The sequence below is a fragment of the Girardinichthys multiradiatus genome, chromosome 13 (assembly GCF_021462225.1).
Source record: "Girardinichthys multiradiatus isolate DD_20200921_A chromosome 13, DD_fGirMul_XY1, whole genome shotgun sequence".
Taxonomy (NCBI): Eukaryota; Metazoa; Chordata; class Actinopteri; order Cyprinodontiformes; family Goodeidae; genus Girardinichthys; species Girardinichthys multiradiatus.
The window spans coordinates 10,148,055-10,171,985 of NC_061806.1; the positions used below are offsets into that span (position 1 = coordinate 10,148,055).

A 23,931-nucleotide genomic window follows, 5' to 3' on the forward strand; every position below is an offset into this window, starting at 1 on the left:
ACAGGAATGTGAGGGGTATACTCACTTTTGTGATACACTGTATGTAGCCATTGAAATGAAATAACTATGTTGTTTATTAATACAAAATAAAGAATGACTCAAACAGCGTCATGTAAGTGTGCATCAGTCACCAGAATATGCTGAGTAATTATGCTCAGGTTTGTATAAACATTAGCTCATGCGTTGCAGAAATCTTAGTAAATAATCAGCACTGCGTTATATTATATATAATTTTGTTTAAAACACATTAACTCCAGAAACCTGAAGGCAACTGTACAAGAACTTCTCCTGAAGAGATGTAGATATGTTTTTGATAGAGTAGGCTCTTATTTTTTTATTTTTTGCACAAACCTTAAATGCCATCTATTGGTGGGGTGCCTGAGTGCTATGTCCAAATTCAGGGGCTGCATCTTTCGAAGGACTGGTCTACGCAGGCTGGGTGGCCGGAAGTGATCGGCTGTGAATTTAGAAGGTCTAGCCTTCACCAGCTGTTCCTGCACCTACCTCTGTGTAACGTCTGTCGCCTAGCAACCATGACAGCGTGACACACAGAGGTGTGAAGCCATGAAAATGAGTCCGAAGGTGCAGTCTCCACTGTATATGACTGCACATGGTTTTCATTTACCCCTTTATATATTCTTGATGGCTTACAAGATTTTTTTCGTCAAAATATTCTTATTTTTTTATCTTTTAATTTTATTCTCCCTCAATAATTACCCAATTAAAATCTTTAAAATACCTTTTATGTTTATAGATATAAAAAAAATTATATTAAATAAAGTATATTAATGACAAGTACCACATACAACAACTTAAACACAAGTTTAAATCAATTTATTTGTAGAGAATAATAAATTATCCAAACATTAACATCAGATATATTCTGACTGAATTATATCTGTGTTTAACTTCCACTCATTGGTGAAAACCGGCGGGAGTGTGAAAACGATGGACCGGGAGACATGCGTCCTACCCCGGTACAGCGAGCCTCGAACGCCCGGTCAACTGACAGCTGGCGAGTTGAGCAGGCTGTTAGCGTAGTAGGAGCGGACATCTCCAAACACGTTGAAGACTTTTGCAATTAAGCGATATCTTGATAAACCGAATAGATATTTCAGTTTTACACAGCTACATTCTTGCCTAAAATCGTTAACAAAGTTAATTTTGTTTCACAGAAAACATGATATATCCAACTTTATTCAAAGCCTCTCTCTCATCTGCCATTACTACTTCCATTTGAACTATGACCACTACGTACCACTACGACCCGCAATGAATCATGGGATAGGGTGGGCCACGAAGGATACACCGGACCCATCCTTAAAATCTGGGGGAAAAAAGAACACATTTGTCGGCCGCTTTTGGAGGAACCTTCGAATTTGGACAGCTTTCGTCAGATCGCTATGACGTAATCGTCCTAAAATGCAGCCTTCGAAGAACACAGCCAAAACCCATTTTAGCATACTAACGTAAACTAACTTCTTTGCCGCCTCCAAAGTCTATTAAATAGCCTACAGCGCAATCTGATGGTTATCTTGGGTGAATACATTGCATAGTTGCAATTTAATTTACAAGGGGTTTATATCTGTCTTGGGCGGGCCCATATACGTGAATTGGCAGGCCCAGCTCCCCAGGACCACCCTTTGGCACCGGGTCTGCTTTTCACTCACCATCATTTGAACTTAATTGTTATAGCAATATGTCATGTTTTTGTGGAATGAAAAGGCATAAAAGAGATCCATCTGAACATGAATGGTCCAAACATGTCTACATAAAGTTGCCTATTGCTGTCTCAATGTACTCAAAAAGTTGATAGTGTGTTTAAAAGTGGCTAACTTAAGTATGCTTTCAATGACTTTGTTAAGGTCTAAATTTGAACATTTTATACAGGCTTAAATTGTCCAAATTGTGATTTTGTTTTTTTCTGGGCTTCTTTTGTCTTGTCTGAGAATGCTCCAGGCTTCAAATCAGTGGAGAAATATATCACAGGGTTGAAGAAGTAATTTGGCCTCTTCTGACGGCACCATATGAGGGACATCGAGTGCAAAACCGTGGACTGGAGAAGCTATCTGCTTTTCTCCCATCATTAAGCCAAGAAGCAAAAGAAGGGTAAGGACTAGCTGGCATTAGTTATAAAGTCGATTACCATGGATGTCTAGTGCTAGAGCTAGTCTACAAATCTATCCATCTGCTGTCTATACCCGGTCATCCTTGGTGGGTCACCAGGAGGCTGGTGCCAATCTCCAGCTGTCATTGGGAGAGACGCAGGTTTCACCCTGGACAGATCCCTACAAGTAAAACATGCAAACTCAACGCAGAAAGACCCAAAGCTGGGATTTGAACCCGGGACCTTCTTGAACCAAGGCAACAGTGCCTCAAATAGCAACTCAGCCTGATCACATGGATTAAAATCAAATTAAAACCGTCCAAAAACTAAAACTTATATGTGAAAATTCAGCCCTATATTAAGGAATTAATTGGCCTAACGTCTTCAAAAAGGGAAGTAAGGCCACATAAGAAAAATTTTACATTAAGCGCAGACATAAAGTCTCTTACATGAGGGGTGAAAGACTTTGAGATGTGAAAAGCTGGGTAAACTGATTGAAGTGCTCAAGGTTAATCCTAATTTTCAAAGTCGTTTTTCAGCTGAAGGTAGCCCTGATATCAGGCTCTGTGTCCAAGAAAATTATAGACCTCATCATAAGGTGAAAATTGCATATTTTTGATTAAATTTTGTAAAAATTAGCTGAAACAAACTAAAATTTACTAAGCTTATTGTAAAAAGCCCAATGTTTGGTTGTTGAGATTTTACTTAGCCTGGTATGGAAGTAAAATAGTCTCATTAGAATCAGACATTTTTTAGACATTGAATTTATAACACTGAATTTTTATCCTGTGCAATTATGTATGTGAATTTTTTTTATGTACTTAAAATTTGCCAGCAAATATTCACCTGCAAGAATTCGCCTGAAAAAATTCACCTGCAGAAATTCACCTTCAAAAATTCGCCTGAAAAAATTTGCCTGCAAAAATTCGCCTGCAAATGACCTTCTGATGACTCAAGCCAAAGCAATCAGCACTCAATCGAGTCGAGCCTCTTTTAGCCAATCAGATTACGCTTATTTGATCACGTGATACACCATTGCCTTGGGCAAAGGCGAGTCTCTTAACAGTTTGCTGGATAGTGGCTTAATGAAGATCAGTGATGACATTTTTCTGCCAAACACCAGGTAATTAACACCCATTTGAGATTCAGTATTTTTTTTTTTCATCTAATGGAACTGAATGAAATGTTTGACTGACCTGATGACAGCTAGTTCCCCAACCCTGTCCGCAGATGCTCTTGTTTTGAAGTGACCAGAAGAAGCGGCAACACATTTGCAGGCAAGTTTTTGCAGGTGAATTTCTGCAGGTGAATTTTTTCAGGCGAATTCTTGCAGGTGAATATTTGCTGGCAAATTTGAAGTATAAAAAAAAATTCACATACATAATTGCACAGGATAAAAATTCAGTGTTATAAATTCAATGTTTAAAAAATGTCTAATTCTAATGAGACTATTTTACTTCCATACCGTGGCTTTATATTAATATGTAAAAACAATCTATGCTTTTTTAAAGTTTAGGCCAAATGGGGCACTGAAATGTTTTGTACATTTTGGAGTCTCAACTTTCTGTATTCTTCATATATACTTTTAGCATTTTGTCAGCTATCTTTGAAGTCACAGCTTTTAAGTTGTCCCTTTAAAAGCATATTTCAAAAGTTAAATGTGAATGTCTTTCCCAAAGTGAGAATGACACATTTTTCATACTATTAAGGTGTCTTTCCTACTATTTAAAAACAGATGTGCCGTCTAGTTTTTCAACCACATCTGCATATGATCAAATATCTAAGTTACTAGAAATGCAGAGAATTTCTGAAAGACTAAATAGGTCGATTTCACAGGCTGATAAATATCAATCCCAATTTGAGATACATAAAGATTAGTGAAACAGTTAAGTAGTTTTTGTTTGCTAAATCTACTGTACTTTGTAGGATTTATTAAACTGAAACAAGTTTGGTAAGATCCCTTTTTTGAACCACATAGAAAAGAAAATCCGAATTTAATTTAGGTGAAGCCAGCTGGGGAGTTTCATCATTATAAATAACCACCCACTCGAACAGTGGTCTAGGATGCATTATGTTCTTATATTCCATGCAAAAAAGTTTCAAAAGAGAAAAAAAGTTCAGATGAAAAAGTTGAATGAGAGCAAACACAACAGGGGTCCTGCAGCTTTCTTTCCTGGGCTTCTGAAGAATACCCGATCGCTGCAGAAAAGAGAGATGTGGTTGGGTTGCTCTCCATTAATGTAAAACTAAACTCATTCAGATTCAGCCATCTAAAATTAGAATTTCTATGACAAGGAAGAAGCAAAATCAATGACTTTCTAAATGTTAAAAAGATGAAGGGAATATGAAGGGAGCACCACCAGTTATCGTTTTTTTGATAATAGACCTACTAGAGATGTGGAAAATGTTGGCTCAGAGTTATTAACAAATATGACAGCTGCCCTTTATAAATACACCTTGTGTGTTGTTTGTTTAAGCAAAGATCCTTTTGTGGTCTACCTGATTGTTACCACACCCGGTGAACGTAACACTACACCGTATGAGAACCATCTGATTAAATTGACTATGATGTCCTTTTATATATTATATTTCCGCAGATGTAGGATTATATCAGCATGTCTGTTTCTTTTTTTAGTCATCATGCTCCTGAAAACTTCAGTCTTCCTCTTAAACTTCTAGAGAAAAGTTGAGGTAAGCACTGGGGACATTTTGCATGCGATACAAAATAGAAAAGTTCCACACCTGTGACTGATTTCTGTAAACTGTCAGAAAGTCCTGTGAACAAAAACATTTTTTGCAACCAAGTCTTAACCAATGTCATGGACCAATTGCAGCCTTCAGCCTGAAGACATTGGAAGACATTTGCATTTCATAGGGCTGTATATACTAAAGGCTCTGAGGGCTTAAAGAAAAGCGTGTCTCTGTTCATCAGCTGTACTGACGCCCTTTACCTGCTTCACACATAAAGTCTCTTATTATTTTGGCTGTCCTGCTGAGTAGAAGCAGACATTCAGCTAAAATGCCAATAGTCCAAGCATGCGAATGCTAGTAACTAGAGAAGCTAGAACGTTTTGAAGGCTGCAAACATCAGGCTTTACTTAGCATTAACTGCTAGTGGGCCAGTGGCTACTGGAGGCAGAGGACTACTTCCCTTGTAAGAGTTGCAAGGACAAAACATCTTCAAAATCATCTTTCTTAGTCCAGAATGTAGCTACATTTAAGAGTTGGTGCTTTTCACCTTATTTTCACCACCTTCGGCTTGTGCCTGCCATGCAGACGCAAGCACGTTGCATTTAATAGACAATGATACTGGTTTAATAATAATTTCATTTAGAAACACTACAACTAACAGAAATGTTACCATGACTATGGTATTGCTTTTACTGCTTAAACTTGCTATTTTTTAGGTAAAGTTAATATAAACAAAGAACTTATAGTTAGTGGGACTATGACAATGTTATGACAGTTAAATTATTAGATTAATTTTTAATTAATCATCAGTTTAACAAAATGTGATTATTACTCATTTTGTTCCTGTTATCCATAGATAAGATCATTTAATTATTTCTTTAAAATAATCAAATGTAGCCCTATTTTGTTTAAAAATGTATTAAAAAATGTTTAATAGATTTCTGTTTTCTCTTAATAGACTCAATTACACTGTTTGTTTTATCAGAATTCTGCTTGTCATTATATTCATTTAAAAGCTCACTAAGATTTTAGCATTTATTAAAGACTCTAAATTATTCAACATTACTCCCAGTAGTTTTACACATAAAGTACAAAACAGCCAATAAACCTTTTTGTAGATGACTTAACTAGGACAAGTAGAATGGACCTATTTCTCACATTAGGGCCAGAAACAAACCAGGTGTTACAACCAGAAGGCTCAGAGTTCACACTCCACAAGGCAGCAGCAGCAGTGATAGTTGAAGAAAGGAGTGGAGGGAGCGAGAGCAGGGGTTCCATTATTAAGAACCTGCAGTGCTCCGATAACACTGTGGCAATAGATTAGACCGAGCAGAGATGGCTGTTCTTCCAGTGGAAGGTCAGGTTATTTAATATAGCCTGTCTTAATCCCACACACTGTTACTGTGAAAGGGCTGCCAGAAATAGTCCCATTCATTCCATGTAGTCAACTCCAATCTGTTAATTTTATTAATATTTTTAACAGTTTTGGGTTTTCTGATAAGCAGAAAATTAACAGAGGTTTTCACATCACCCCTTTATTCAAACACACAGGTACTACAATCCCTGGCAGTAAATATGAAATTACTGAACCTGGGGGATTCTTTTTACTTTATATAAAATATCAACTCATTCATGATAAACTATTCCACACTATTCCTCAAAAAAATATCACATGTATTTTTCAGACCTTGTAAGGGAAAACAATGTAGGATCATAAACCAAAACAATCTCTTCATATATCCCTTTCCGGCTTTTCCAGATTTCCAATATCTTTACTGTATCTAGTAGCTGACAGATCACATTTGTAGGATGGAGTCTTATCAGGACCTTTTTTTCCGATATCTACCTAAAACATTGATTAGGACTGAGATCCAGACTGTTAAATGGCCATGTTGATCTGCCCTTTATGAAGACAAGTTTGAATACTTTCTGCAAAATACATCAGTATCCTTATCATGATGAAACGCAGCCCCATTTCATCAACGACTGTGGAAATGTGCTTATTTTCCTTAGGAAGCCGTCTTTATGTTTCATTCACCAAACAAACGTTTGAGCATTGTTTCCTGCCACAATGGACCCTCAGAATTAATCACTGACTCCCACTTTCATCCAATCATTCATACTCCTGCTTCTCTGTAGCTCACTGGAACCTTCTTTTCTTCTTTTTAGGTCAGGGATCCCCAACTACCTCCATCACCCAAACACTTTGGGGTCCGAACATTTCAAATCAACTGACAAAAAGATTTTCATTCATTTTTATTAAACTTTTTATTTAATTATTTTTTTATTTTGTCTAATCAATTATTGATATACCCATGTAATCATCTGCTGAACAAAAAAGTGCAATCCAATTTAAGTACCCATGTTAAACGCCCGATAAATGGCACAGTCGAGCTGGGTCTGTACATCTTGGTATAACAATTCTACTCTCCTTGTTGTGCTTGTGGCAGGCATGGCTATTTGCTTAACCTTTTCCTTAAGTTGTTGTCCTTCTTTTCCATCTTAAAGTGTTTCTGCCACAGCTTCCATGCATTCTGTTATCATTTCCCAGTTAGTGAAAGGCTTTTTGTTTTTTCCTAAAATCCACTGTACTTGCAGTGAACACTCACTGCTCACTGTTGTGCTGTAAGAGACTGTGTTGTCAGCCGTGTAGGTTGCGTGTTCTGTCCCCTCAGTTCATTTATTCTCCTTGTCTTACGTCAGACCCAGGCTGATAGCTTTGGTTGAAGTTCTTATGTTTAGTTTCATAATCTCTTTTTAGATTTCCCCTCTCTAAAGTCCAACTGATTCAGAATATATAAGGCAGACTGGCCCTACACCGTACGGAAGATAAAAAGCATATGCATTTGTAGCCATTCATCTTTAAATGAGTGATTTTCATAGTCTACTTTACGTATTTTTAACTAAGCCATCTTTTAGTCACCAAGTCATTGTACTGTGAGCAAGCGTTAGGTCCCAAGCTAGTACTTAACAGCTATTAACAGTAATGATGTAGAAATCATGTAGTTAATTTTTTATGTTTTACACGGACAGCAGTTATTCAGTTGTTAGCCAGTAATTTGTGCCATATATGTTTTACCCATTTTTCCGAGGTAAAAATAACACAAGTTTCTTATTTTTTTGCCGGGATTTTTGTATTGCATATTTGTTTGTTGCAAGGTTTTCATCAAATTGCTGCAAGGAATCAGAGAACTTTGTCACAACATTCCTAAAACAATCTCCTCCTACACAACCTTCTCGTTTATTCCCTCCGCCCACACCATGTGAAACCTTCTAACAGAGAAGAGGGCACTCAAAGGCAAATAGCCTACTTAAAGTTCTAGTGAACACCATGAAAATTGCTGCAAATTATTTTTAATTTGCATTTGTGGCTGAAAGCTTTTACATCTAGTGTGTCACAACGTCTGCAGAAAAGCTGGCTAATTCCCCATGCTCTGATAATATGTGATGGTCATCATTGAGAGCTTTTTGTGTTCCCAAACTGCAAACATGGAGTACTCTTCTGGTTGACCTTTCCTGGAACATTTGTATCGCAGGATGTGGGAGCTGAACATCCTGGGGAAATGTTATGGCTCCACGATGATCATGATGGGAAGATATCATTTTTGAACATACTTCAACCTTTGACATAACGGTTGCAGTACTGAATGTGACTTGAGCAGGACTCCCAGTATGTTTTTATCAGGTTTTAGTCCAGATGTGGGTAAAACACCTTCAACAAATTACATTCAAACAATTTAGGAGATACAGTGTGCAATCCAAAAACTGGTGGTGAAGCATGCTCAGTGAATCATCACCTTTTTGTTTGGAAGGGCTCTTAAGGATCCTAGGAGTTGACTTGTGTTAGGGTTTTCCATTAACACATTTTAACAATGATGAAGCCAACCATTAGAATTTTCGCCTGCGTTTGGAGTTTTATGTTTTGAGTTCTGTTTACTTTCTCTTAACTGCCATGTTCTTCACTTGCTTTGCTTCAGTTCATTCAAATTCATTAGATTAATTCTGTTTAGGTGTTTGTTACTTCCCTGGATTCCTAGGTTAGATGTTTTAGTTTGCATTTTCTTATAGATGCCTGTTCATGTTATTTTTGGTAGCCATTGTTTACTTGTTTCTGTTCACTTAGATGTTTTCTGTTACCTCCCTCCACTCCCTGCTCATCTGTGTTTATTAGTCACTCTCCCTCAGTTACCTTCAGTCTCTCTTTCACCAGCTGCATCTCATCTCCATAGCTCCCTTGATTCATTGATCCATTCTTCTGCCTTCCTCAGTCTTTAGACTCTCTGGTTGTCCGTTCTGGTCACTGGATCGTACTGTTGATTTGTTCAATGTCTCTGTGCTCCAGTCTGTATACCTGCCTAATTTCCATCCTGTAAGTTTGTCTGTTTTTATTATTAAATCATTTATCTACTTACCATGCGGCTCCCCTCCTAACCCTCCTGTATGCATTTCGGTCCTGCTTCACCTCCACCTACCATGACAAGAACTGAAGTACCTATCATTGTTGGGGGGACTGGTTGGCGTGTAGGGGTTAATGAAGAGGACATGTTTATGTGGTGTTATTGGATAGAATAGTCACCACTATATACTCTACAGTGGTGTATTGTTTTGGTGATATGAAAGATAGAGTTCTGAGATTGTGCCATCAAATCTGTGATTTGTGACCAATCATTTTTGAGAGGATTATGAGCTCTGAATTGATTACTCCGTGATGGGATCGTAGATCATGCGACACGACAGTGGAAGCTCGACAGTCGATGTGCATTGAAGCCCCCGGTGCGGGTATTTTTCTAAAATGTTTGGCAGAAAATGTAAAAGTGATCACATGTTTTATGTCTGGTAATCTTTAGGTTGCACTGAGACCGAGCTTTGAAATGGCTTGTTGAATTAAATATTGACGTTACAAGTTAAAGTTTTATTTCTGGCAATAAATAAGTGGAAATTAGACAATAGTCACTGAAACACTAAAACTGCTACATATAATGCACAATTCACAAACCACCAATCAGGCATAACATAATGACCACTTGTCTTAAAAGTTTGTTGGTCCACCTTAAGGTGCCTAAACAGCCCATCAATGCATAGACTCCACCAGACTGCTGAAGGCATCACGGTAGTACCAGCAGATTCTTTAACTCCTGTAAGCGAGGTGGGGCCTCCACGGACCAGAGTTGTTTGTCCTGTACATCCCACTCGTGCGTGATTTGTTGGCGTACTTGATCAAACAATCGTGATGCTACTGGTATAGATCAACAGTTTTATGAATCCTTTGGTGAGACCTATAATTACTCACTGCACATTTGGGGGAAACTAACCAAGGCCTATAATATTTTATCGCAGAAAGGCAGCTTTTGTGTGCACCTCCTTGTTGCTGTATATGTGGAGTACCAATGACAAGTTTGGTGCACCAGAGGTTGATATTTATTATTTTAGTGCAGCAATGACAGCACAATAAATGTTTGATTACTGTTTTTTTTTATGAGTTTTTGTTTTTACTTAGTTTATGTGTAATTCTGGATAGGTCTTGTACTGCATCAGATCAATAAGGTTGTCTTTAATAATGTCCCTCTTTTGCAGTTTGAATCTCTGAAAGGGTACATTATACTGCTAAGATATATTTCTTAGAATGCTAAGGTGGTAGTGTTTATACAAAAAATAATACTCATATTATTAAAAAAAACAATCAATATGCAATACTACTCGAGTGACTGTGACATGCAAAACAAATATCAAATTTTCCTCCCTTCTCTTTTTCACTACTTTTTTCACGGCCCTTACCTCACTGCCTCAAGTACTTTAGGCTCTATCTCCTTCTAGCGAGGGCATCTGGGATAGTTTCCATCTGATTAGCCAGAATTGTTATTAGCTTGCAGAGTGTGAACACATGGTACCTGGAAACATCTTTGCCTGCCATTTGTTGCGGCCTAAGCAGTCCATTGTTGTATTAATGTGATTTATTATGTTCATGTGCACCTACAGATGAAACTGTTAGTAGTTTTAATGGTAACCATAGTCAAATTTCCAAGCATCATAGACAATTTAAAAAGGGCATTAAAATAAAAATAGCACTAATATAAAATATATGCAGCATTTGCGATGAAGGCAGAAATTACAGAAAGACTCCCAGATTTTTTCGTACTGATAATCCCACTAGGACACAAGGTCTAAGAACAGACATTTTTTAAACAAACATAACAATATACAGGCACATCTAAAAATATTAAAAAAGCATAAAAAGTTCATTATTTTTTGTAACTCATCTCAGAAAGTCTTTATTTCTTATTATTTCGTTGATGATTATAGCTTACAGATAATAAAAAACTCAAAATCCAGTGTCAGAAACTTAGAATATTACATAAGATCAATAAAAAGGTTGAGCATGAATTACTGCATCAATGTGCCATGACGTGGGGGCGATCAGCATGTGGTTCTGCTTAGGTGTAATGAAAGCACAGGTTGCTTTGATAGTGGCCTTTAGGTCATTTGCATTGTTTGGTCTGTTGTCTTTCATCTTCCTTTTGACAGTACTCCATAGATTCTCTATGTGTTTCAGGTTGACTTGGTTCGTGGTTGCATTGACTGTGGACTTCAGAAAACGCAGTTGACCAACACTACTAGATGACATGGCTAAATCATCACTGACTGTGGAAACTTCAGACTGGATTTCAAGCAAGTTGGATTATGTACTTCTTCACTCTTCCTCCAGTTCCTGGGACCTTGATTTCCAAATGAAATGCAAACTTTACATTCATCTGAAAAGGGGACTTTGGACCACTGAAAAACAGTGCAGTTATTTTTCTCCTTAGCTCAGGTAAGACATTTGTAGCCCATAAGTAGTGGCTCTTGATCCACCAACTTCAGCCCAGTCCACTCCTTGTAAGCTGTCCCAAAGTCTTGAATGGATTTTGCTTGACAATCCTCTCAAAGCTGCGGTTATCGCTGTTGCTGGTGCACCTTTTCCTACCCCACTTTTACCTTCCACTCAACCTTCCATTAATATGCTTGGATACATAACTCTGTGAGCAACCAGCGTCTTTAGCAATGTCCCTTTGTGTCTCAACCTCCTTGTGGATGCTGTCAATGTCTTCTGGACATCTGTTGAGTCAGCAGTCTTCCCCATGATTTTACAGTTTACTGACCCGGACTGAGAGACCCTTTCTAAGACACTGAACTTTGGTTTTTTATTATCTGGAAGCCATAATCGTCAAAATTACAAGAAATAAGGGCTTAAGACATTTCCCTATGTGTAACGAATCTATATAAAACATTGAAATTTCAAATGTACCTGTATTAAAAAAACACATAAAATGTAAAACAGAAAACATTGTTTTTTAGGAAAGGTTTTAGCATTTGAAATGATAAAATGACTACTAGTACTAGTATTGATAATAACTGTATGCTAACTGTAATGCTTCTGACTTCACTCTTTTCAAGCAATCAACTTAGTTTGTAGTACTTTTTGCATATTTCTAATATATTTTTTGAAGACTACATTACAGTTTTTTTTTCATGCAATTAGATCCCAAATTGTTAATCCCCTATTTGTGTTTATCACATTGTTTCCAGCATGAGCTACCATGGTAAAAAGGGAATCAGCATAATAAAATAAAAACCCTTGGTCTAAACTTGATGTTTCCATGCTCAGCAACTTATCCTGCTTGGTTGCACATGCCTCTGGTTACTTGAACTTTAAATTAAATAATGAAGGGTAATTATTTAATGAGTCTATCTTATCTTTTGGCCTTTTCTCTATTACACGCTTTAAGCATCTTGACTCAACGGTATTCAGGCAGTTCTGTGAATTTCTATTAAAGGAAGTCAAGTGTATCTGATCTGGTTAAAGCAGAGTAGCATAGTGTCAGGTCAAACCATAATGTGCAAAAGAAAATGTCTTAAGGGCTCCACTGTGGTCACAAGTTTCTGCAAATATTAACTGCTTTAAGGAAGTCTAACTAATTTTTGAATAACTGTGTTGGTATACAATTTCACAACAGGCTTAAATGATTTTATGTTAGGTTTTCATTTGTCTGTTCTAAAGGGGAAAAAAGCATTCTTTCCATGAGTTTGATGCCGTTTTTGTGTTCCTGTCATTGTTCTGGCTTTGCCATTAGTTAAGTTGAGTATGTTAAGTTAGTTAGGTTGATTAGCCATATTAGGACAGAACCAGGAAGTAAGTTTAGAGACCATGTGGTGCAGGGGCCACTTGACTTGCTAAAAGAAGATGAATGAAACAGAAACGTGTTGTGTTCAGTGCCTGTGTTGAAGTTCATAAGAGGCATACCCTGTAAGCATTGCAGTTATTTTCATGATTAGATAAATAATAGGTGTTGCTAATGGTACATTTAAGGAACTATTTACAATTATTTACACTATTTTGCAATGCATACTTATTTTATAAGTCACAAGTTATATCAAGATGGAATCACTGCGTACTTGTTTACTTTAATGGAGTTATACTGTGTTTGTTTATTGCAGTTTCACACCTGCTATATAGAAAACAAGTCCGAACTCTTTCAAGCATCTGTGACTTCTAACTGGATAGTGAAAAGTTAACTCTGAAAGCCTGGATGTCTGCCGAGCTACTTAAACACAACAGCAGTAAAACTGAGTTCTCAATAGTCTCCCTACATGCATTTCTAAGAAGGTCACTTTTTCTGTTGAATCTCAGAAACGTCTTGAGACTCAGACTACCCCTCCGTGACTTTGAAAGAGAAACTCTCATTAATGCTTTCATAAGCTTTTGTTTGAATTACTGCAGTAGCATAGTTTGGTTTACCCGTCAAAGCTTTTAAAAGTTTCTGATGCATTCTAAACTCCACTTCCAGTGTTTTCACCTGCACCGAACCATGAAAAACCATTACTACAGCTCTCGTCAACCTTCACTGACTTCCACTTATGCCTCAGCTCAAGCACAAAATTCTACTTCAAAGGTACAAAACCACCATTGCTTTGCTCTTCAGTAACTATATTGCTTCACCCATATATCCAAACCCAGTAACGTAAATGTGTTTCAGTTGTTCCAGTATAGCGGCATCCCACACTGATGTCCTAGTAGGCCTTGTAGCTGAAAAGTGTTTTTTATAACATGCTTCTTAGTTGCATTTCAATCTCAAAGTCTGAGGAATGCATACTGTAAGCTGTTTTGCTGTGTGTAATCAGTCTGCAGTAAACATACTGTCATGCCCCCTGAACTCCTTTCATATCTCAGATTTTCCTGTTCGCGAAAGGAGAAAAATGTACCTTAGGTTTAAAGCAGGTGTGGAGAAAACTTATGTGATCCACAGCACTAAACACAGAATTATCACCATCATGATACACATTTTATGCTGAGGAAAATGAAAATGGAATGGTTCATTTCACTAGAGGCTTCCCACACCTTCTTCAGCGATCATGATTAATGGGACAGGCTTTGCATTTGGGACTTCGTCCACAAAACACGTTAATTCCATGGCCTGTTTTGTATTCCCTTCGAGGCTGCACCTAGCTATCAGTGACAGTGCTGAAAAACATTTGTCTGAATGTAAAATAGCCTCACCAAAAAAAATAGAGATAAAATCAGGAGACCTCCTTGGCACCATAGGACCATGAAGTCTGTGATGGAAAATCTACCTCCCGTTTTACTCCACCAGAGCCATCTGTCATTCTCAGCTTTGTTAATGATTAATGTGAGTCATTCTGGATGCAGAATCACTTTGACAAGACACATCCATAATTGGAACTGCTTTTATTTCTATTCACCTTGGTATTTGACAAAGTAAAAATGCAGTGCAAGAAGAAATGCATTCAGAATGCAAAACAGTTGGAGATGTACCATCCTAGAGATAATATCAACACCATGTTTTTGCAGTTACATCAACAAAAGCTTTTACTCAACCTGAAGCTTTTTCAGTCAGAAAACCGTCCGCTGGCTTATACTAACCACGGAAGAACAGTTTGTACACACTGGTTCCACATTTCATGAGTGCATTAAATTGTTTTGTGGGTTTAATTTCCATATTTATGTATCCTGTTGGCACAGAGCAGGGCTGAATTAATACAAATAAAAGCAATATCACAATATGGCTGTAGTTCCTAATATGTTAAATTTTAGCATTCTGGGTAAATACAGAAAATGTTAACATGACTGCCATAACTGATATGTTTGTTGATTAAATATTCTCATTTGGATTAATACTGCACTATGATGCAGTTTCACTTACACTAACTAAAATTGCTAAGCACCCAGATGGAATAGCCTGATTAGGACATCTTTTACACTCGCAGAGCAGCGATGAATATGGAAATGCTTCGATTTGCAAGGACCTGGCACGTGTTGAACTGGTACGATCGCTGGCTTTTGATAAGGGTCATATGGGAGGTTGCCCAGGGCGGCATAGAGAGGGGCCTACATGGGCACCAGGTAGAGAAATTCAACCTTTAGCACAGGTGTAGAGGTTTTATATTGCTTTTATGCATGCGCAGTCAGTGAGGAGTCATTCCCCACCACGCCCCAGAATCTCAGAAAATGTCCTGCATATTTTAATTAATTGAAAGGGCAGCAGAAGAGGGCCACAATCATGAGATAACTGTCACTGACCATAAGCTATAAATGGTGGCAAAACAAAGCATGAGGTGTTTTACAGGCAGTTGCCAGAGCATCTGACAGTTAGCCGATTGTCTTCATAGAAATCGCTTTACTAGACTTATTGCTTGATAGGGGTTATGTTGTGGGATTGGATAAGGTTGGCTTGTTTTGTGGTATGTTTTGTATGCAAATATGTTCTTATTATGCTCTGCTTAAAAACCTCCTGTACTGGTGTCTGACATGAGTCGCATCCTTTAAGGTGCAGAATGTTCTGTCATCAACCATTTGTTTCTTGATGCATAACCCATTTTTTTATCAGTGAGTATATTTTGACTTCTGACGGTGACGGTAAGCTGAACAGGGGAGCTGTTGTTGTCGTCAATGCCTTTAGGAGAAAAAGAAGGTCCTTGGTTCAAATTCCAGCCTGGGAATTTCTGTGGATTTGCATGTTTTTATGCTGCACTTCTATGGGCTTTTCTTCCAGGCACCCCGGCTTCCTCCCATCATCCACAGTCGGAAAATATGTACTTCAGATTGATCGGGCAACCTCAAAATTGCCATTAAGTGTGTGTGTGTGTGTGTGTGTGTGTGTGTGTGTGTGTGTGTGTGTGTGTGTGTGTGTGTGTGTGTGTGTGTGTGTGTGTGTGTGTGTGTGTTTGTGTGCAAGCATGATAGTTTGTCCTGTGTGTCAATGTCATGACACCCGCAGGGTGTACCCAGGACACATCCATCAGCGACCTGGCAAACCTGCAAGCATTAAGCAAGTATAGAAAATGGATCAATGGGGATGTTCTTCATCAACTTAAGATGGAATAACATGTTCCTTGTTTATCCAAAAAACAGGAGAGCGTTTTTACTCTTTTGTGGCTAAAGTTTGTGTACTGAAACAAAATCAGAAGGGGCTGAACAGATATAACATGGGGCCACTAAATTGTAATGAATCTTTGTATAACTGGAGAAGATGAAAAACAAATGGCATTTGTTTTTCTTACATTTATCTGAGGTTTGACTTTCAGGTGATGCAAGTATTTTGTATAAAAAATATACTAGAAATGATCTTTCTCAAACAGCGTCTTGTGGAAGTATTGACCTCCTTTGACACTTTTTGCTGGCTAAAATTCAGATGGATTCTGCGTGGGTTGTGCAAAACAACATATGTCTGATGGGAAGATGGAAATATTTCAGTAAAATAACTAGAAATGAGAACAACTTGTTTAAAAAAAACAAGAACAATTCTTCATTCCTTGAATTGTTACGTCTAGTTGTGGCCAGAACTGCAAACCCCTTGGTTTGACTTCAGCATGACTGACACAGATAACATTTGGATTTTTGCCAATAACTCAAAGTAGAAATGGCCTCGTTCCTCCAGCATCAGCTTGTTTACTCTGCTGGTGTTCACCTATATTAATCCATACAACAGATTCTCAATTAAGTTCTAAATAGTGACTGAGCTACTTAAAGTCACTTCAAGGATTTCTTACAAACTACCGTACTTTTATTTGAATTTTTTTAGTGTTCATTATAATTTTCCGTTATCATTCTGAATATTGAATCTCTTGATGAGTCTCATTACTTTTAAATAAATGTGTTGCTTTTTATTGTTTTTTGTTAATATTTTCTTTTTTACTTTACTTTTATTGACAGGAGTTTATCTCACTTGTGCTTTATGCCATCCATTATTCCAACTCTGAGCAATGGCCAATGAGTGACAAAGAAAAACTGCCCCACAGCATTACACCGCTGCCACCATTACCCAGCATGTACATAGTTCAATCGAGATGATAAATAGCTCTTGGTTTTGAGCTACACACAATGTTGGACAGCTCTTTCAGGTGCATTTAGGCAAAAAAAAATCTTTTTTGCTTTTTTTCCAAACTGCTGAGCCTCAATCCACTCGCTGATTAGTGACTTTCAGCTGTCCACCATATCTGGTTAGGTGTGTAGTTGTTGTTATTGTTGCTGCATTATTTTTACTTAAAATATTTAAGGGTGTTTTTAATTAACAAATAACCCAACCCAAATCTGCTGGAGCTATTTGTTTCTGACTTGTACACATGTTGCATATCTTTTAAAATCTGATAATTTATTTGGTAGTCTACAGAACTCTCAACGTGACTCACTATAAATTCCTTTTAATATTTTATGATGAACCTGATGAAAACTGGCATGTGGTTAGGAAAGAAATTCCTAAGGATTCATGGTAAAAATGAGGTTCTGCCATATAATCTTAGATGCTAGAAAATATGTAACCTTCGCTTTCAAAGCTGTTTCTGCAATTCGTTGTTGGAAATCATTACTCTCTTCCCTTTCATAAGGAAAAACACAAACACTGAAGCTCCTTCCATTGAGAATTGATCAACTCCGTCAAGCACTTAGCATGGTTACCAGGTACGTACTTTTTGCGTCATTCAGTCAGGCACCACATCACACCCAGGGGCATAACAGAAGAGACTAATACATTTCCAAGCACTGCTTTCAGATTTTTTTCTTTTAATTTCACTACATCAATTTGGACAACGTGAAGGTCAATTTCGAAATAAAAAATGAACCATATCCATTTAAAGTAAAGGTTGTGATGCTTTTAAAAAAGAAAAACACGACAAGGGGGAGAATACGTTAGCGGGGCTCTCAAGCTTTCACATGAATACCAAATTCTAGCTGTCATTCACCTGTCAAAGAGTCAGTCATTACTAACTCATGCTGTGATTCCAACCAGCTTTGAATATTTGAATATTTTAAACTTAAAAAAAGGAAGCATCTTACAGTGAGGTGCAACAAGGTAGTAGGGCTGAAGATTGCTTAAACAAAACAGCCATTTTAACTGCAAATATATGTTACACACTGATGGGAGGAAATTGCTCTGAAGCGCTGTACTGAGGGTTTCTCTCACACTGCAGCGCTTTGCATTGCATATAGTGACAGCAGCCTAAACTGAACAAGGCAGCCTCACAGGGACTCCACACACCGCAGGAAATTTATTGCCTCAGGCGTCAGCAGGTACATGGATTAGTGTGAAGGACATGACTGAGGAAAGTCTGCAGTAGTCAGGTCATGAGAGACTGCTCTAAATGAGTAGCTAATACAATTCTATCATCATGAAATTAGATATAGAACTACAGGCAGGATGGGTGAAGGCTGGCCGGAGATTTGATTAACAAACATTCAAGAACAGCAGGCGATGATAAAAATAGAATATCTGTTAATTTAGGTTGAGGGTATTTTCAAAATGTGTGCTTTTAGTCCAGAGGTTGAAACTCTCTGAAATTCCATTGTTGATCCTTTAGGACTGGCCCGAAGCCCGCCTGAAATACACTGAGTCATCATAAACAACACCCAGATTTGCAAATGTGTCCTCAGGTCTCCTGCTGTACTTGAGTCTGAATGGTGCTTTTTCATATTATGCCTAGTTTGAGAAGGTTTAAAGAGATAGTTTGGATTTTTTGTATTTCTCTTTTCTGAAAAGATGTTTTCTAAAGTTAATTTCAGTCATTTTTCCCTTACCTGTTGTAAGCATATCATATTGCAATGAGTCTTCAGGGTGGTGGTTAACAAGTAGGCAGACAAATTACCGATTTTAGCTGATTTTAGCTATTTTAATCAACTTCGATGCAGGGATACAGCGCTACACTGGTGGATATTGACTGTCTACACTATCACAAGAGGCTGTCGCTGAGTTTGTCACAGTTTTATTTAATGTTGACGATCAATAACCACCAGTACTGCATTGTGTTCCGCGGGTGTGAACATTTTCCATTTGAGTTGTTTTATATAGCTAAAATAAGCTACAATGGGGCCTCCAGCTGACTAACAGTTCACCTTGCATTACTCGGATGTTTCCTTTTCTACAAATTCACTGGAATATAACTGCAGACAAGGGAATTAACACTGATAACAATGTTGCAGAACACGTTTTCAAGTATTTCAGCATATTCAGAGAACATCAGTTCAAACAATGTGAACACACCACATTTTAAGCTTCTGGGTTGCTGCTGCTGCTGCTGCAGAAAAAAAGTGTTGGTCAAGTTTGTTGGTGGTATTGCTGTAACCTTCAGCTGTAAATGTGCCTTTATGTTACTTAACTATATGAAAGTGCTTGTAAAATGATCTCAGTAGTTTGTCTTTGATTCTTAAAGGGATTGTTAAGAATTTGAAGCATGGTTATGTTAAAAAGTTACAAGCAGTTAATATCTTACCTACAGTAGATAAGTTCTTGGTTATAACTCCAGACTTGTTGGGCATGGAAGTCTGAAGCTACGCGCAGGTCCAGACAGGGCCCAGGTCAAAATGGAATTATAGTGTCTTAAACAGCTTCAACCTCAAAAATGTCAATATCAGTGGAAATAGGAGGTAGGAAGTCTTGCGCCAGTGATCTTCCTGGTGGCAAGCGGTGTAAAAAAATAGAGCATATAGTGAATTTCCAGTCAGAGTAACTGCCTAACAGAAGAGAAGCAGTGTAAAGTTCAAGAATATTTTAGGGATTTAAGTGAATACTATTTGAACGATTTCCATCATGCCCTTCCTTTTAAGCAGTGACTTTTCTTTGTGTCCATGTTTCATACAGGAACATCACTGGTGGCACACCGCCTCCTACCTTCCTTTTCCCTTGCATCTTGATTAATACCCACCCCATACAAAGGGGATGATGTTTTGGAGCAGTAGTTGTTTCAAGATTTCCTTGCCTCTCTCCAACTTTTAGCTGTAGCCTCCGGGACCAACTAATCTGGATTTAAACCAAATAAAGACGTCAAGAGGGTCTTTCAGTGAAGCTAAAATATTAACATCTACAATCTTTTTACGGAACCTCACTTTAAAAATCCTGAACTCTCCTATTAAGATCTTGTGAGTAGCTACGCTTGTAAATCCATCACTGAATCATCTTTGTTCTTTAGCAGGAAACATAAATCGCTTAAAAAAAAAAAAAAAGACAAGCTCAGTATTTTTTTAAATGAAATTCTCCCCACTGAACCTAGAGGACCTATAGATTTGATGCCATCAGATCTACCATCCGGAGTTCTCTGATGATAATATTAGCTACAAAGCAGAGATTTATAAAAGATCGCTTTGGATTTCATCTCAGTTGCCTTTACCATCCCTGGGTGTTTTATTCATTGCTTATTTAGTCAGCTACAGCTTCAGATACAGAACGAGGGGATTCTTTTTTATAGTCCTTAGCATTGTTCATACTAAGGAATTAAGCTATAAGACAGACAATCACATTGAATATAAAACATTTCAGGCTTTATCATTGAAATTTCTTCGCTTTATGCTTTATTTCTATCCGCTGAAATGTTGCATAAACTACACACAGTGCCATCACTCATTTTAAATAGCCACTCTGCTTACAGTGGATCCCTAACAATGAAAAACACAGAAAATAGCCCCAGTCAGCAAAAAAAGTTGAACCTCTTTGCTGCAAGTGAAGTGCTGGAGTCCTATGTAAGGGCCTGCATGTGTCCTTGCACTGAAAAGAGTGTAAAAACTACAGAATTGAGGATGAGGGGCTACAACTCTTGCAGGGGTGTTTGAATTAGTTCCATTAAATGAACGAGAGCAGATACAAATCTAGAGTTAATATTGCACGCTGATGTCAAAGAGTAGTGGCTGTTTGAAGTTACAAATTCCTCAGCGAGTAAAGACTAAAATGCCATGTTGGACAGAGCAGATCACCTGCTACACACATTCCTGCTATAGATCAGTTTTACTATATTTTTTACCTGCTTTCACTAGTATTTTGAAGATTTACATTTGGTGATGAGGTTGGAAGGTCTCTTTGCCATCTACCTAATATTTAGCTCCCTCTACAGATTCTCTGTCAGATTCTGGTCAAGACCCTGGCTGGGTCCGTCCAACACATTAATAACACTTCCAGTCAGAAGAAACATGTTGGTTAAAATAAAAGATCACTTTAAACCGATACGTTAGTTTCAGGAGTAACAGTTGAACTCTGCAGGTGGTTTGTCTGCTGGGCCTCAGCCCAGCAAACAAACCGCTCTTGGGTATATTTAAGCATCTTCAAAACGGCCCAGTTTAGATTTTCTAAATAGCCCACAAGTGTATGAGCAGAAGTAAGCTGTAGAGAAAAGCAATTTCCACAAACCGCAAAACTGAAAACACTTTACAGTAACTACACCCTGAAAAGCTGTTGACTCCTCAAAAGTGAAGGTTAGGGGGAAAATCAAAGCCTGTGCACTTCTTCTCCTTGCCTTCTCCTCATAACCCTCATGTCTCCCTGCTCTCTGACGTGTGAACAGACGCTTTGCTGTCTCAGCTTGGCAACCCTTGATCATCAAGGAGTTGCCAGACTTCTCTTGGACAAGGTCAGGGGAACGATATGACAGTCGGTGGGCTGTCCAGTGCAGGGAGTCACCACCTGTTTGACAAAATGGGTTTGCTCTGCCATCTAACCAGAGTTTGAACACCAAAAGGCTTCAAACTGAAAGGAGGCAACAGCCTGGTTGTGTGTCAATTATAAGTCCCTTAGTAAAGTTGTTAAAGTTGATCTCTTAGACAGTGGTCACCCTTTGGCTGTTTGCAAATCTGTATTTACTCAGAGGCCAGAATCACTTGTGCATTGGTATGTGTCAGGGCAGCTGATAAACGGCTGTATGGTTTGTTTTCTGCTCCCATAGCAAAAATAAAATCAAGCTGCAAATCTTTCAGCCAATTTGCTTCCCCACTAAAGCAGGATTTGAATGAACTGATCAATTTCTAATCAGGAAAAACCTGCGGACCTGTTCTCTAGAAATGGAATTTACCACAAATCTTCTTTACAAACTGAAAATGTTAAGAGCTAAGGGGAGTAGGTGTGTTATATTTCTGGGGCTCATTTTTCAAACCCATTTCTCACTCTGTGAGGTGATGATAGCATTTAATCTGCACTGCGGATCCGCTGTTACCTAAATATAGAGTTATCACGGGAGTCCCAAACACAACTGCACATCAGAGAAATAGCTGGTCCCTGTACAAAGGCAGAGGTGCCCTTTTCATGTTGAAAAAGAAACCCCAGGAGGTCTGCTACATTGTTCTGTAGTAAAAAGTCATGGCTTAAAAAACAAAACATTATTTTTGTCATGATGTAGGGTTGTTTGGTTTCGGGTTTCTTATGTTTTTCACAGTAACGGTTTTGACTCGTTCTTTTGTTATTATTCTTAGATTTTGAATCATGTTTCTGTTTATTTTCCTGGTAATGCTTTTGTTTTGTCATCTTGTTCATGTTTTGTCAAGTTTGGTTTTTGGATCTGGTTATGCTTTTGCTTCATGTTTTTCTAGTTTGTGTTCAAGAGTCTCTGTTTTGCTCCGGTCACGTTTTGTTCTGTTAATTAAGTTTATTCAGTTCACCTGCTTCAAGTTAATCTGTCTCCTTACTCCACCTGGTTTTCACGCCATATATTCACACCTGTTCTGTTAGTCTTCGCGGAAACATCTTTCATTCTCATGCTCATGTCTTGTTCTAAAACCAAGTCTTGACTTTTTGATCATGCCATGCCTGTCTTGCCTGCCCGTTTGTTTTGTTCCTGCCTCCTGCTAAGTGTGAGTTTTCGTAATTAAACCTTTTTTTTCACTTAAAATCACGCTGCCTGTTCGTCTGCATTGTGGGGTCCAATTCCAAGTAAACCATGACAGAACCGTGACAGTATGTTTCCGCCAAACATGGACCTCGCGGACAGTAGGCAGGAGAGCGCCAGGGATCGTTGGGTTAAGCAGCAGATGAAGGAGGCGATGAGACTTCTGCCGACGGTTTTGGAGGTTCTGCCGTCTCCTCTGCAGCTGGAACAGATGGAGCGTGAGGCGGCCCAGCGCCAGAGAGTTCGGGAGGGCTGTTCTGTCCCTCCGCCTCAGCTCCGACGTTCCCCACTTGCTTCCGTACCGGCAACAAAGCCGTCATCTTCCTCCTGCCGCAAGAATCACCGTCATGCAGGGATTCCCAGCCGGTAGCCTGACGAGGAGGTGGTTTCCCTGCCAGCTGAGGTGAGGGCTGCAGCAAGTAAGCCCGCATCTCCGTCTGCCACAGCACTGTCTGCCAGGCTCGCTGCACCTCCGCCCATGCCGTCTGCGCTCGCTCCAGCCCGGAGTTCTGGGGCAACACCTGCCGAGCTGGAGCAGCGCTTGAGGTTCACTGCAAGCCAAAGAAAGATCCTCAGGATGACTGGTCTCCTGTATTCCTCTCCTGAGCTGATGGAGAGGATAAGGCAGATCGAGATGGAGTATGTAGCGGCAGTAAAGCTGTTTTACTGCCATCCTCCATCGCCCACGTCAAGTCTCCAAGGCGCTGCTGCAGAGCAGCCCACGTCAAGTCTTCAGGGCGCTGCTGCAGAGCAGCCCACATCAAGTCTTCAGGGCGCTGCTGCAGAGCAGCCCACGTCAAGTCTCCAGGAAGCTGCTGCAGAGCAGCCCACGTCAGGACTCTAGGGCGCTCACCAGGGTTCACCAGGCTCTGCTTCAGCCTCTGAGGGTTCGCCAGGCTTTGCTTCAGCCTCTGAGGGTTCACCAGGCTCTGCTTCAGCCTCTGAGGGTTCGCCAGGCTCTACTTCAGCCTCTGAGGGTTCCACAGAGTGTCTGGGAAGTCCTCTAC

General features: G+C 38.9%; 1 protein-coding gene across 6 annotated transcripts in view; it reads left to right on the top strand.

Moving 5' to 3' along the window:
• The window catches only part of LOC124879555 (CMP-N-acetylneuraminate-beta-galactosamide-alpha-2,3-sialyltransferase 1-like), a 116,282-nt gene that overhangs the window by 42,764 nt on the left and 49,587 nt on the right, over positions 1-23,931 (top strand). For 2 of the 6 annotated variants that reach the window (XM_047384189.1, XM_047384187.1), the window contains 2 exons: positions 1,960-2,109; positions 11,349-11,606. The exons of 1 other annotated variant lie outside the window; for it this stretch is intronic. The gene's annotated coding sequence lies outside the window, so the exon portion shown is untranslated. Of the gene's footprint in view, positions 1-1,959; positions 2,110-11,348; positions 11,607-17,725; positions 17,748-23,931 lie in introns of those variants that run through there. 3 more of the 6 variants (XM_047384188.1, XM_047384190.1, XM_047384193.1) reach the window with 3 other exon arrangements.